Here is a 13,337-nt window from a genome sequence, read left to right on the forward strand (position 1 = left end):
TTTCGTGTGAAGAACTTGCAAAGCACTTTGATTGCACTTGTTCCTCCACAGATACTCGGAAGGTTAGATGCTTCAGTGTGCCAAAAACAGGAGCACTCATTCAACTTAAAATTTGCGATTACTTATTTAATAGCAGTATGCAATATCAAAAATTCAATTACATGATGTGTTAAACATTATTCTTTGCTTTATATTGAAGTAAAAATTTGATCTGGCTTCTCTAGACAATCAAATTCTGTGATATCTTCAAAAATAAAAGAATTTGATTTGCTCGAAGGTTCTTCTTTGATATGAGTCTGTGTTTAAGACAGATGGAAATCTTTACATGAATTCCATAATATCTGTTTCAAGTAATCTTTAGTGTTACCTTAAGGGATTTTTTTGGTCTTCTTCATGATCAGAAGTTTGGTTTTCTTTTTTTTTACTGTTTTTCATTTACTGAGAGTAACAATGGTCTGGGTTTACACACTTTTTTTTTTTAATCTTAAATCTCTACTTTTTCAATATTATAGTTGATTGCTTAGTTGAGAACTGATTGTCAGTATTTGTATAGGCAGTATTTCATACAGAAGTTCTCTGACACTTGCTAGGTTCTCTCACATTTCATTGCATAGAAAGCAGTTAAAATAGCTGAAGTTACAATACAAAATCAAGTGCTTAAGTGTTGGAAAGTATCATACAGATTTTCTGAGCAACCTTACTCTAATTCTTGTCTGTAAACATAATATTATCATTATGACTGATTGTATCTCATTTTTTTTCCGCACAGGACTTTCCTTGCTTACTGCAGGGTGAAGAAAATTAGGAAATAAACTTTAATTGTAGTGTTTTCCTCACACATTTGCATGACTTAGGTCATATTCCTGAATTCAGATGTTTTTCTACATAAAGAGCAACTACTTTTCTCTTGGCTTGTTTCCAAGACACCCATGCGAATTGTGTCTTAGGCCTTCAAATGAATAAAACACCAGAAGGTCTTATTCCCATTTTATAGTTAGGGTACTGAGACTGTAAGAGACTAAAATGTTACTAATTTCAGTAAGTTTTCCTTAGTTAAAATAGCTAGAAATTATTTTCTAGGGTGTTGAAGCATTTCACATGTTCTGAGAATGTGTTGTTTTATTAATTTTTGTGTTATAAGAACTTTTACAGATCAGAGCCAGAATCTTAATTTGATTGACCAGCAAATGACAACAACATAGTGAAGGACAGAGTGGACAAATTTTGAGTTAAAACATTTGTTTAACATCACCTGGAAACTCAGTGGAGAGCTTGGCCTGAAATCAGTTTCTCTAGAGCATTGTTCAATTTTTTTTCCCTTTCTTTTTCCTTTTAATCTTGAAATAAAACACATAGATCTTTAATCACCATGTATCCCTGGTTCATTCCCTGATTGTACTCCATCTGGTGTGCTGAATGAAGCAGGGTCTTGTGGGAAAAATAGTTTCTAATTATGTAATTAAGGGCTGTATTGCAGTGCACATGCACAAGGGGGCAACTTTCTTCTTTTATGATTAAAGAAAAGTTATTTGTCTTTGGAGAACTGAGCTAGTAATCAGGAGGAAAAAATAGGAGAGTGAACTTAGGAACTGTTAAATTAAACTTGCAGTTGTTTTGGAAGGGGATACTTTAATAAATATTTTTCTGACAGAAAAGGGATTTCTTTGAGGGTAGGGGTAGGAGATGATGTGTTCAAGGAGAAAAAACAGTCTTTTGAGTACATTTTCTATGGGTTTCAATTTACTTCATTGTCTAAGAGAATCTAATTCTGAATTTATTTGCTTTGAATAACCTGTTACAAATGTGGATCTGTGAAATGCATGAATTATCTAGAATTCAGCAGTCACTGCTTGAGGCTGGGGGAATTTAGTGGTTGGCAGACCAAAAGGTTGAAGGAATCATTTATCTGCAGTTGTAAATTTTAAGTTCTGTCTGAGGAGATGTTTTACTCCAGCTTGTAGTAGATACGTGTCAGCAGTCTATCTTGCTGTGTTACAGCTGTGTGCTCTGCTTGGTTTGCTTCCTTCCCAACCATCGGTATTTGGTTTGCTTACAAATAAATATGACAGACCAAGAGCTTAGGAAGTAAGTGAAGCTTACAAGAAAATAGACAGGAAGCAGCTGTGTCTTCAGTTTACAGCTACCAGATGTAGAATCCACTACTGACTACCACAAACTTTGCATCAGGTAGGGCAAATCATAAATTGTTTGCTAGTCTAAACTCTTCAGATCTTCCACTCAAGAGAACTGTGAGCGGAAGTTTTCCTTTTATTTTTTTTTCTTCTAATGAAGAAGGAATAAAAGAATGTAAAAACTTTATTTAAGGGTCAGTTTTAAGTAAGATATCTTTTCTGAATTAGGGAAAGATACGTCCCATCTTGCCATGTAACACAAATTAGATGGTTGGACTTGGTCTTCCTCTACTGAAGCAGATTCTATTGAGTATATGTCTAACCAGTGTACTTACACATAGATAAGTAATGAAATATGACAGTAAGAAAGGTTTCTTTTTATTCTGAATGAGGAATAACTTTACCATTAATGCCTAAAAAGCTAACTAATAGGAAGCTTGTTAATAGTAGATTCTAGAGGAGACTGCTGTACCTACCCACATCTGTGCAATCCTTGGCCCGAGTTAAAAGTCAAGTTATGGAACCAGGTGGTAGCCAGGGGGAAATAGCTTCAGCATATCAGTCCTAGGCATAACTTCCAGTGTCTAGGGCACAGGCGAGGAGAAATCAATGCACCAGATTACCATTTGCATGTCTGAGTGTAATCCTTGTTGGTCATACTGGCTTGAATGTGGACACAGACATGACACTTTAGCAAGGCTGAACTAGAAGTGACTGCAAGTGAGAAGTGCTTACCACAAACCAAGAGGTGGCATTAGACTTCCAGCACTCAGAGGTCCTCAAAACTCTTTGGATCCCTAAGCTGCAGAAGGTACAACCAAACTTAACTAATTTCAGCTCTGCTTGTCTTTTAGGCCACAACAGCATGAGGAAATAGTGGATAGCCAGGAATTAAAATCACTAGTAACTTAATTCTTCTGAAAGGAAGTTGATCCCTGAAAGGGGATGTGTATACTGAGGTGCACTTTTCAGATCAACCAAAGTTTGTGGGATAATTACAATGCATGTTTACTAATACTTGATTTGAGTCACTTCAATGTTTAACAACTTATGTTTGTTGTTTGGTATCCATGGTTTCCTTTGCTAAGTCTTCCTTCCTTTCCTTTAATTAAACATGGTTTAATTCTCCAGGGGAATAAACATTTATTTCCCCTCATATTAAAAATTATTCCTTGATTTCCTGTTATTCTCATGTGTAATAGCATACAAATGTTAGGGATCGTCCTTAGTAATTTCCTTGGCCACAGGGTGTCAGCACTAAGCATCAGGCCTAGAGCTCTCTGTTTTAGGCAGTTCACCAGAACCTGGGGGGAAGAAAGAGGAGCACCAAACCCTCCAAAGAGTCCGAGATGCAACTGTAGGGCTCCCAATAGCTCCTTCTTCTGGGTGGAGACACAGTTTTCAACCTGAGTGTAAATTCTGATTTCAAGTTTGTTAACAAGTTTAGTCTCTGATAGGTGGCTACAACTTGACATTGGTGCACAAAACCAATTACAGTGTTAACTTCTGCTGAAAGTGGCATGAAAAAATTTTCAGATGAAAGGACTTCTTTTTCAAGCTGTCAAGGACAAAATCAAGTAGAATGCAGTACTATATTCAAGTAGAATATTAGAACTAGGAGAATGAATTTTCCACATTCATACCAGAATTTGCTATGTAGCACAGAATAAGTGGATACTGGAAATATGTCACCATATATTTTAGGTATGAAGGATGAGGAGAACAATAATTTTCATTACACTTAGCTAAGATACATTTTTCTTACAGAATTGTATTGACTGATGTATTAAAATAAAATGATAGGATCATAGAATTGCTCAGGTTGGAAGGGACCCTAAAGATCACCTAATTGGAACCCCCTGCCATAGACAGAGACACCTTTTACCCAGGTTGCTCCAAGCCCCCTTCAGCCTGGCCTTGAACACTTCCAAGGATGGGGCATCCACAGCTTCTCTGGGCAACCTGTGCCAGTGCCTCACCACCCTCACAGTCAAGAATTTCCAATATCTAATCTAAACTTGTTCTCTGTCAGCTTGAAGCCTGTCACTACATGCTCCTATAAGAAGTTCCTCTCTATCCCTCTTGTGGGCTGGAAGGCCACAATTAGGTCACCCCAATGCCTTCTCTTTTTTACAGGCTGAGCAATCTCAGTTCTCTCAGCTTTTCCTAATAGGAGAAGTGCTCGATCTCTCTGATCATCTAGGTGACCCTGCTCTGGACTTGCTCCTTCATCTTCCTGTGCTGGGGACTCCAGGGCTAGAGGCAGCACTGCAGGTGTACTTGAGTATTTATATACTAGACTACTCAAAGTATATTTGAATAAATATTTTGAATGTAATACTCAATGTATTTCAAGTATAGTTGTTTTGGAATTATGACTAAAAATAACTACTCCATGACTTAAACAGTAAATGAGTAGATATTTGTCAGTAATGGGCTCAGCTGTAAGAGGTTTGTTAGCACTGAAACCTAACATGATGCCCTTTTTCCAGCTGATGGACAGAAATGGCTGAGTCTTGTCATAACAGTTACTAGTTACTGTAAGTAATGCGGTAGTCTGTCTTTCATTTTACCTTCTTTTCAATCTCATAAACCTTACTTCATGTTGCAACAGTGGATCTTTAAATAATCTATTTATTCATCCAGACTGCATATGAAAAACACCCAACAATGTGATTATTGTATTTGTGAAACCAGTGAAGAGAACCATGTAAAATTCAACAGATTACATGTGTCAGAAATGTGGCCATGAACTTAAATATTTTTCACTGTCTGCTGCTTTAAAAAAGCTTTTTATTCACATATGTTATAGTTCTTTACTGGGTGATAATGCCTTTTATTAATAAATATCACCAATATTTTTTAAGACTAGAATATGTTGTATTGATTTCTTTTGTTTTGACTGTGATAGTAAACTCAATTGCTGGAAATAGTGTTGTAGGTGCTTTTTCATCATTCATTCATTCATGTCAAAGTAGAGAAAAATGGATGCAAAGAACTAAAATGAAATTAATCTTGCTGACATCCTAGATCAGGCTAGGAAAGTTATAATCAAGTTTCAGTTGGGATCATGATGAGATTAGGCCTTCTGTATCCCTATTTTTTTAAGGACAGAAAGAAAGAAACTTACATGCAGTATTTTAGCAGCTGTGATCTTACATCTCAAAAAAAAGTTTTTACAGTCAAAATTGTGGAGCACATATTTTCAAAGTCCTTTCCGAGTAGTGTCCAAATCTGAATGACCACATCACTGTATTCAGATTCTAGTAGTGAACTCTGCACTTCTATTTAAAAGTATTCACCCTTACCTTTTCAATAATACGCTATTGTTTATAGTTTCCAATTCTTTGCAATCTAAGTTCTATGTTGAAAACTTACTTCATTTTTTGTTTGCTCTGGTTAGGTACATCTTTAAAAACTCTCTATTTCTTTACCAAAGTCTTTCTTTTACAATTGGAAGACCACATGTGACAAATACATTTTTTCGGTCAGTACATATACCTTCTAGTTCTTTTGCAGTTGCTTGCAGTTCGTTTGTTTACCTGATGTCGCACACCTCTTCTTGTGTGAACTGCTTTCATAATTTCAGTACCTCTGCTTTTGTAAAAGTTTGTAAAAGTTTACTAAGTGATGTGTACTGGTGATTGTGCAACCCAAGACAGAGGTAGGAATTAACTGAGGAAAAGAGTAATTAATAAATTAAATACCTTGAATACAGGTAGTGTTCTATACAACTAGTGTACACTAGCATTCTTACTTTGTGTGCAAGTTAGTATATGCTATTGTTTTAGTTCAGGAAGTTAGCAATCATTTTAATGCATTTGGTTATATTTGACACCAAAATAGAATTTCTAATCATATCATTCTGATATGTAGGTGATAACTACTTCTGTTACTACTCTGTAATCTGCAAATGAAAGAACTTATGTTTGTTTGTAAAGAGTAATACAATTAAACTCTCAGAAAAAGGTAAGAAATAGAATCTGATATATCACAGAATCACAGAATATGTGTTGGAAGTGACCCACAAGGATCATCGAGTGCAACTCCCTGCTCTTCAGAGGATTACCTAAAACTAATCCATATGACCAAGTGCTGTGACCACTTCCCTGGGAAGCCTGTTCTAGTGACCAACTGCTGTCTCAGTGGACCTTTTCCTAATGTCCAGTTTGAACCTCCCCTGATGCAGTGTGATAGTTTGGACCTGGCTCCCTGCCAAATGCCCGAAAGTCATGACAGCAGCCCCCTTCCTCCCTCCCTTCTCCTCTTAGGGCAAAGAAAAAAACCTATAAAAAATTAAAGATCCCAAAGTCAAGCTGCTTATATAAAAATATATATATATTTATGTAAATTACAGTTATATACAGTTAAGATGCTATATACACAGTAAAAGGGGATCCACCCCCCGAAGGGATAGGGAAAGGGGAAAAAAGGGACGAAAGGGAACAAAAGGGACACCGAACAGGTATACCCGATCAAACTCAAGAACTATACTAGTAACTAACAAAACAGATCTCACCACTTCCCTTAGAAAAGCAGGATTGGCAGACACAGCCAGCACTCTCCAAACCCCACGTGGCAGGCCAGCAGTCGCTGCAGGCCTCAGCTTTAGATAAGCGAGACCAACACAAGGACCTACAGTTCCCGACCTTCGCTGGAAGAGAAGAGAGAGAGGTCTCTAATCTCCAACTTATTTATACTCTGGTTTATGTAAAAATCGTATGGAATACTGGGTACTTGGCCACTTCCTTGGTTACAAACTGGTCACCAGGAAGGCCTAGATCAAAACCATCACATGCAGCTTCATTCCCTTTCCTCATGACCTGTCACTAGTCACCAGAGAGGAGAGCGGTGCCCGCCCCTTCACTTCCCACACTGAGCAAGCTGTAGATTGCTATCAGGTCACCCTCAGCCCTCTCTTACCCAAACCAGGAAGGGTCAAGACAACAAAATAAAGGGACAAGAAAGTAAAAATTAAATTAGCATAGCAGCATCATTGATTGCACATTGCATTTTTTTTTTCAGCATTTTGAGTTTCATTACTGCTTGGAACTCTGCCTGTTTCTTAGCACTGACATTCATTGTTAATCCATTCCTAAAGTGCAATTTCTTCTTCTCTCTTATCTCCTCACTTCTCAGCATTTAGCTGGTCTTCAACTCCTTTTATTCCTTAATCACTCTTATCTTTTGACCTGTGGATTCTTGACTGCCCTCCATGATCCTAGCTAACTCTAGATGGAATATAAATGAGTAAACCTTGGGAAGCAGGTATTTTTCGAGCTCTTAAACTACTATTTCATACCCAGTGTTGGACATAAGAAACCATTTACAATCTCGGTTAATTTCTGTGAGTTGATAGGCTCTATAGTGTAATAAAAATGTGAACTAAAATGATTTTAGTGCCTTCTTTTGTCCTCATATAGACCACACCAATGATTGTGATCATATGATTTGTACATCCTTTTAAACCTTTTTAATTTTCACCTCTCTATCCATAGGAAATATTGTTAGACTGTTTCTTGAGTATATAGAAGACAAAGTTTTGCCTGAATCTAGGGGAAGCTTTTGAAATTTTGAAATTCTGTGAGACTCTTACCAATTTTTTTTTTTTTTTTTTACCAGTACATGAAGCATAAGTGCAGCTATACTTTAATGTCTTCCTTTCTGGCTATAGGGTAAATCAGGATAATATATGTCTTTTTCAGTCCTAATTTGAAAGAACGACAAGTCTTGGAGTACTGGTAATTTCTGAAGAGCAAAATATCCTTGTATAACCTGGACAAAAATTTTATTTCACCCAAGCTCCACAAGTCTGTTTCTTTTTCATGAAGTACAAGCCTAGAAGAGGTTTTCATGACATTCAGTTTCTAAAGGCAAGTGTGAGGTTTTGATTGCACAAGCTTGATCCTCTGGTTCCAATAAACCTAGACATTGTTTGGCTCTTGACTTGCAGAAACAAACTCCAAAACTCACAGAGTATTGAAGCAGGTATGTTTATTCATGGCGCCGGGTGCATGGGAGATAATTCCTCCAATCATGCACGCTCATTACCTTTGTTCAGCTCTTTTTATGCAGTATAGTGTTACATATGCATTAGTAGTATTACATATACGTTAGTTGTGTTAAACATGCATTAGCTGTGTCAGCAAATTCCAGAAAAGTGGGAGGGGAATCATTAGCATACACCACTCCTATAGCTTCACCTTTGAACACCCCCTTGGGGTTTTCTTTCAGGGGTCTTTTGGATGAAGTAAGAAGTCTTCCTCAGCTTGAACTTTCTACCTTTGCTAAGAATTGCTGCGTTAGCACTGTCCAATTAACTCAAAACTGGTATCTTCTTCAGGAGCTTCTCTTTATCAGCTTTTAAGGGCTCTTTCCCATAAGCTTCAAAGCCCCTTATCTAAACTCTAAGGTTTTCTGCTCCTGCTGAAGTCTTCATTATAAAATTAACTATATCCTGTCTGTGAGTTAGTATAAGCAAGCAAGGCCCTATCCTATCTAAAAATTAGCTAGTAAGCAACTAAGGCTATTATCTTGTATTATTGCTTTATATTTTGATCACCCTTTATCACTCTGCATAGTTGGAACTAGACTCTAAAAAAATCTTCATTTTTATTTAGGCACTTAAATAGCTGATGGATTTTGAGGAAAAAATCAACTCTTGTTGAGATACTAATGGTCAAATTTTTAAGAGACAAGTGAGGTAGACGTTTAACAAACATGTCTGTCTGTAGGAAAAGAGCTTTCTATTAAAACCAATAATTGTTGCTTTTGTTCCAAAAACCTAGCTGTAGACCTATTTATAGATAGCCCTGAAGGAGTTTAAACAAGCTCCCAGATGAAAAGTGAATGATTAAACGTAAAATACTAAAATAGAGCTGAATAAGCAATTAAAATATGTGCTTGGCAGCAGAGGTGTCTGGAATTTTATTGGGTTTCTTTCACTTCTCTTTGCTGCATCTGTCTGTGGTGGGAGATGAGGTGACAAAATCATTACAGAAAAATACAGAGCAGAGCACAGGCAAAAGAGTTTCCTCCTTTCTCTCCCCCAGTGCTGGCCACACAGCCACTTCAGCTGTGATCATTGGGCTAGTAATTGAAAAATGGAGCAGGGTACAGGTGCTGGAAACCCCTGAAGGATGGAAAACATGGGTATTGGCATTTCTTCCTCTGTGTGTATGTCTGTTTACATACAGAAAGGGCATACTCTTTTTATAATTATGGGTTTTTTTCCTCTATCCTTGCTGGATAATTACTTTTGCAGGTAACAAATCACTTTATAACATATAATTTATGCTTCCACATTTAGTGGCATTACCTAGGACTTTTTGCAGATCCTGTTGAACTCATATTTTTTCATCCATTCTCTTTCTCTCCCTCCCTTCATCCCTCAAAGCATATGGCCCTCTTTGGTATTAACACAACTCTTCACCTTTCTTAGACAAAGACAGTTGCATTATTCTTGAAAATATTTGGCTCTCTGACTGTGCCTTTGTATTGCTTACTCAGAAATATGCACAAAGATTCTGCTGTCATGTTATGTCTGGCACATGCATAAACCTGTACAGCAATTACATGAAAAACTTCTTGCAGAAATGTTGAAAAAGTCTGTGTTATGGCTTGTTCAAAGAGATAGGCAAAATAGAAGACAACTTAGAGGCTGAGAAAGAAACAGGAATTCCTTCCCTTCTGTGCCACAAAAAGCTGATCACATTTATCAGTTTCAGCTTTCCATAAGTCCTTGTATCCTTTGATTTGTTTTATTCATCTTTGTCACCCCAGATTCTCTTACTGAGGCTTGCCAGTGTTCTTCTTGCTCTTTGATTTTCACCTGAAAGTGGTTACTGCTACCAAATATTGTCTGGTATATGGAAATTCAACCTGAGTGGTGTTGCTGAGAAAAGTTGGTCATACACTGCCTGTGACACAGGCCTATGAGCTAATAATTAAACACTCTAAAAATGTCAGATTAGTTTTGCTAGTTTATTGTGCTGATTCTTCAAGACTGGCTGTGTCCTGATGAGCTTCTCCCTTTTTTTCTCCTGTCATTTCAGGATGGCACCCTCAGCAAGTTCACAGACAACATGAAGCTGAGAGGGTGTATTGGTCTGCTGGAGGGCAGGAAGGCTCTGCTGAAGGATTGGACAGGCTGGATTGATGACCTGAGGCCAATTGGATGAGGTTCAAAAAGACTGAGTGCAAGGTCTTGCCCTTGGGTCACAACAGCCCCGAGCAGCACTACAGGTTGGGGACAGATGGGCTGGAAAGCTGCCCGAGGGAATGGACCGTGGGGTTGCTGGACAAGAGTCAGCTGGACATGAGCCAGCATGTGCCCAGATGGCCAAGAAGGCCAGTGGCATCCTGCTTGGGTCAGATTGCAGACAATCCCAGCAGGACAGGGATTGTCCCCCTGTACTGGGCACTGTTGAGGCCACACCTCAGGTGCTGTGTTCAATTTTGGGGCCCTCCTGACCAGAAAGACACTGAGGTGCTGGAGCAAGTCCAGAGAAGTCCAGTGGAGCTGAGTAAGGGTCTGACCACAAGTCTGATGAGGAGTAAGTGAGGGAGCTGGGGTTTAGCTTGGAAGAAAGGAGACATAAGGGAGATGTCATCAGACTCTACAACTACCTAACAGGAGGCTGTAGCCAGGTGGGGGTTGGTCTCTTCTCCCAGGTTACAAGTGACAGGATGAGAGTAAGTGGCCTCAAGTGGCCTCCCTGCACCAAGGAGGTTTAGACTGGATATTAGGAAAATTTTTTCACTGAAAGTGTTGTCAAGCATTGAATTAAGCTGCCTGGGGAAATGGTGGAGTCACCATTCCTGGAAGTATTCAAAATACATGTGGATGTGACACTTGAGGACATGGCTGGACTTAATGACCTTAAAGGTCTTTTCCAACCTTAACAAGTCTATGATTCTATTGGAATAGTATGGAATGGAATAGTTCCATATTATAATTAGTTGCATATTATAATTAGTTCCATATTATAAATAGTTCCATAATATGGTATGGAATAGTTCCACAATAACAGATGAAAACTGACACAGTTTTAGCTGTTAGTCAGGTAGCAGAAATGAAGGTGCCAGGGCACAAGTTATTGATAAATAGATCAGAAGAGATGTCCGACTTCAGTGGACATTTCAGTGGTCTACCCCTATTGCAAAATCTTTAAGACTGTAGAAGTGAATATGGACTAAACTTTGCAATGTCCTGGAATGTGCTCTGATAAATGTTTGTTTCATCTTGAGGATGTAGCAAGCATACTCCTATTGAAAATAAAAAACAAAACAAATCAAACAAACAAAAACCAGGAAAAAAAACAACAGCCAAAAAAACCCTCAAAAGCAGTAATTCTGTATACTGATGTAGTAAAGAATAGGATAGGAAGCTAAGAAATATATATAATTTCATAGCTTAAAAATCATTATGGTTTTACTGAAAAGGAGTAAACATTCATCAGTTTGAAAGGGTGCCTGATTGCCTAAATTGCATCTACAAGCTTTCTTCCAGCCTTCAGATACATAAAATTTCAATAGCATATATTTCTTCAAAGTTTCATAAATTAGCTGTTCTGGATGCTAGCTTCTCAACCAAGAGGGAAAAAAACTCTGCTGTAAAGTCATTTTGGAATCAGTCAAAGATGTGAAAGCTGGTTCAAAGCTTTAGAAGACTGTATTTATAGAAGGGATGGACAAATATTCACTTTGCAAAGAGATGTGATATTATTTCTGCTCACGGTGTTTTATTTTCCTCTGACACAGAGTGGTTTGTCACTTCATATAGAATCATAGAATCGTAGAATATGCTGAGTTGGAAGGAACCCAGCCAGAATCATTGAGTTCAACTCATGTCCCTGTACAGAACTGTTCCCAATAGTCACACCATGTGCCTGAGAGCATTGTCCAAATGCTTCTTGAACTCAGACAGGCTTGATGCTGTGATCACTTCCCTGGGAAGCCTGCTGTGTATAATTTATGATGAAGTGGTGGGAGAAGAGGATGGATGGATGGATGGATGGATGGATGGATGGATGGATGGATGGATGGATGGATGGATAGATGGATGGATGGATGGATGGATGGATGGATGGATGGATGGATGGATGGATGGATGGTAGCTTGAAGTCCACCATACAGCAGTAGGAGTGTTTACCTAGCTGCTCTCTGTCAAGAGTTGAGAGGAAAGTAAACAATTTGGAATGGGAATGTTTCCAGTTAACTGAGTTAATCTCTGAAGATATCAGACAAGAATTTCACATTCTTTTGCATGACAAAATATACATTTATATAGCAGCTCAATGTCACCAGGCCAGGTCTGCCTGTGAGTCTACAGAGAGATTTTTTGTGCTTGCATTGTACACCAGGCTGCAGCACGGCTTGTAGGTTCAGATCCAAAATCTGTAAAATATGATCAAATGCTTTGGGATAGAGGTCAGACATGAAATACTCGTATTATTCATGATATACTCTTACCTCACAAGAGTTTCAGATATTTTCAGTGCTTTTTATAACTCTGAAACATGTGGTCAAAATAAAGAGGTAGGACAGGAATATTTGTCCTTTGGACATTTTCTTTCTGTTTCTGATTCATGTGTTCAGACACCTGTACAGCCTCAACTTCCTAAGTATTTTTGCTCTCTGAAATGAACATTGCTGACTGCATAGGTGAGATGCAGATTGTGAACTCTTTATGCAGTAAACTGTATTTATGCTTTGATCACTGAGTCTGTCATTTCCACAGGCAGATACTTGTGATGTCAAAAGTAATGACAGGACTTATTGGCAATGCCTGCAGCAAGCTTACAGTCTAAGAAAAATGGACAGATTTTTGTCAGTTGCTGCAACTGGTTTGACAAAGATAAATCACATATCTTTGCTGAATTATCTATGTTTCACTAGGCAATACTCCTTTTACTGAATTTTTCATGATGAACAAAATAATGTGTCTTTAATTTTTTATTATTTCCCAGATCTATCTTTTTCTTTGTTGATTTTGTAAAGAAGCTGCTCAGATTATAAGCTATCCGTCCGTATAATGGCCTTTCATGCTTTCTTAAGGTTCAAGCAGTTTTTATATCTTCTTTTCATTGTCCTCAGCTTGGCCTGCTTTAAGCTGGACCCCTGGGGAACAAAGTGCTTCATAAGCAATCTTTTTTAGTATTCAATTCCTTATCATATGTTCCCTTTAGGACTTCATTTTATATT

The sequence above is a fragment of the Myiozetetes cayanensis genome, unplaced genomic scaffold (genome assembly GCF_022539395.1).
Source record: "Myiozetetes cayanensis isolate MyiCay16 unplaced genomic scaffold, myiCay2020 scf4, whole genome shotgun sequence".
Taxonomy (NCBI): Eukaryota; Metazoa; Chordata; class Aves; order Passeriformes; family Tyrannidae; genus Myiozetetes; species Myiozetetes cayanensis.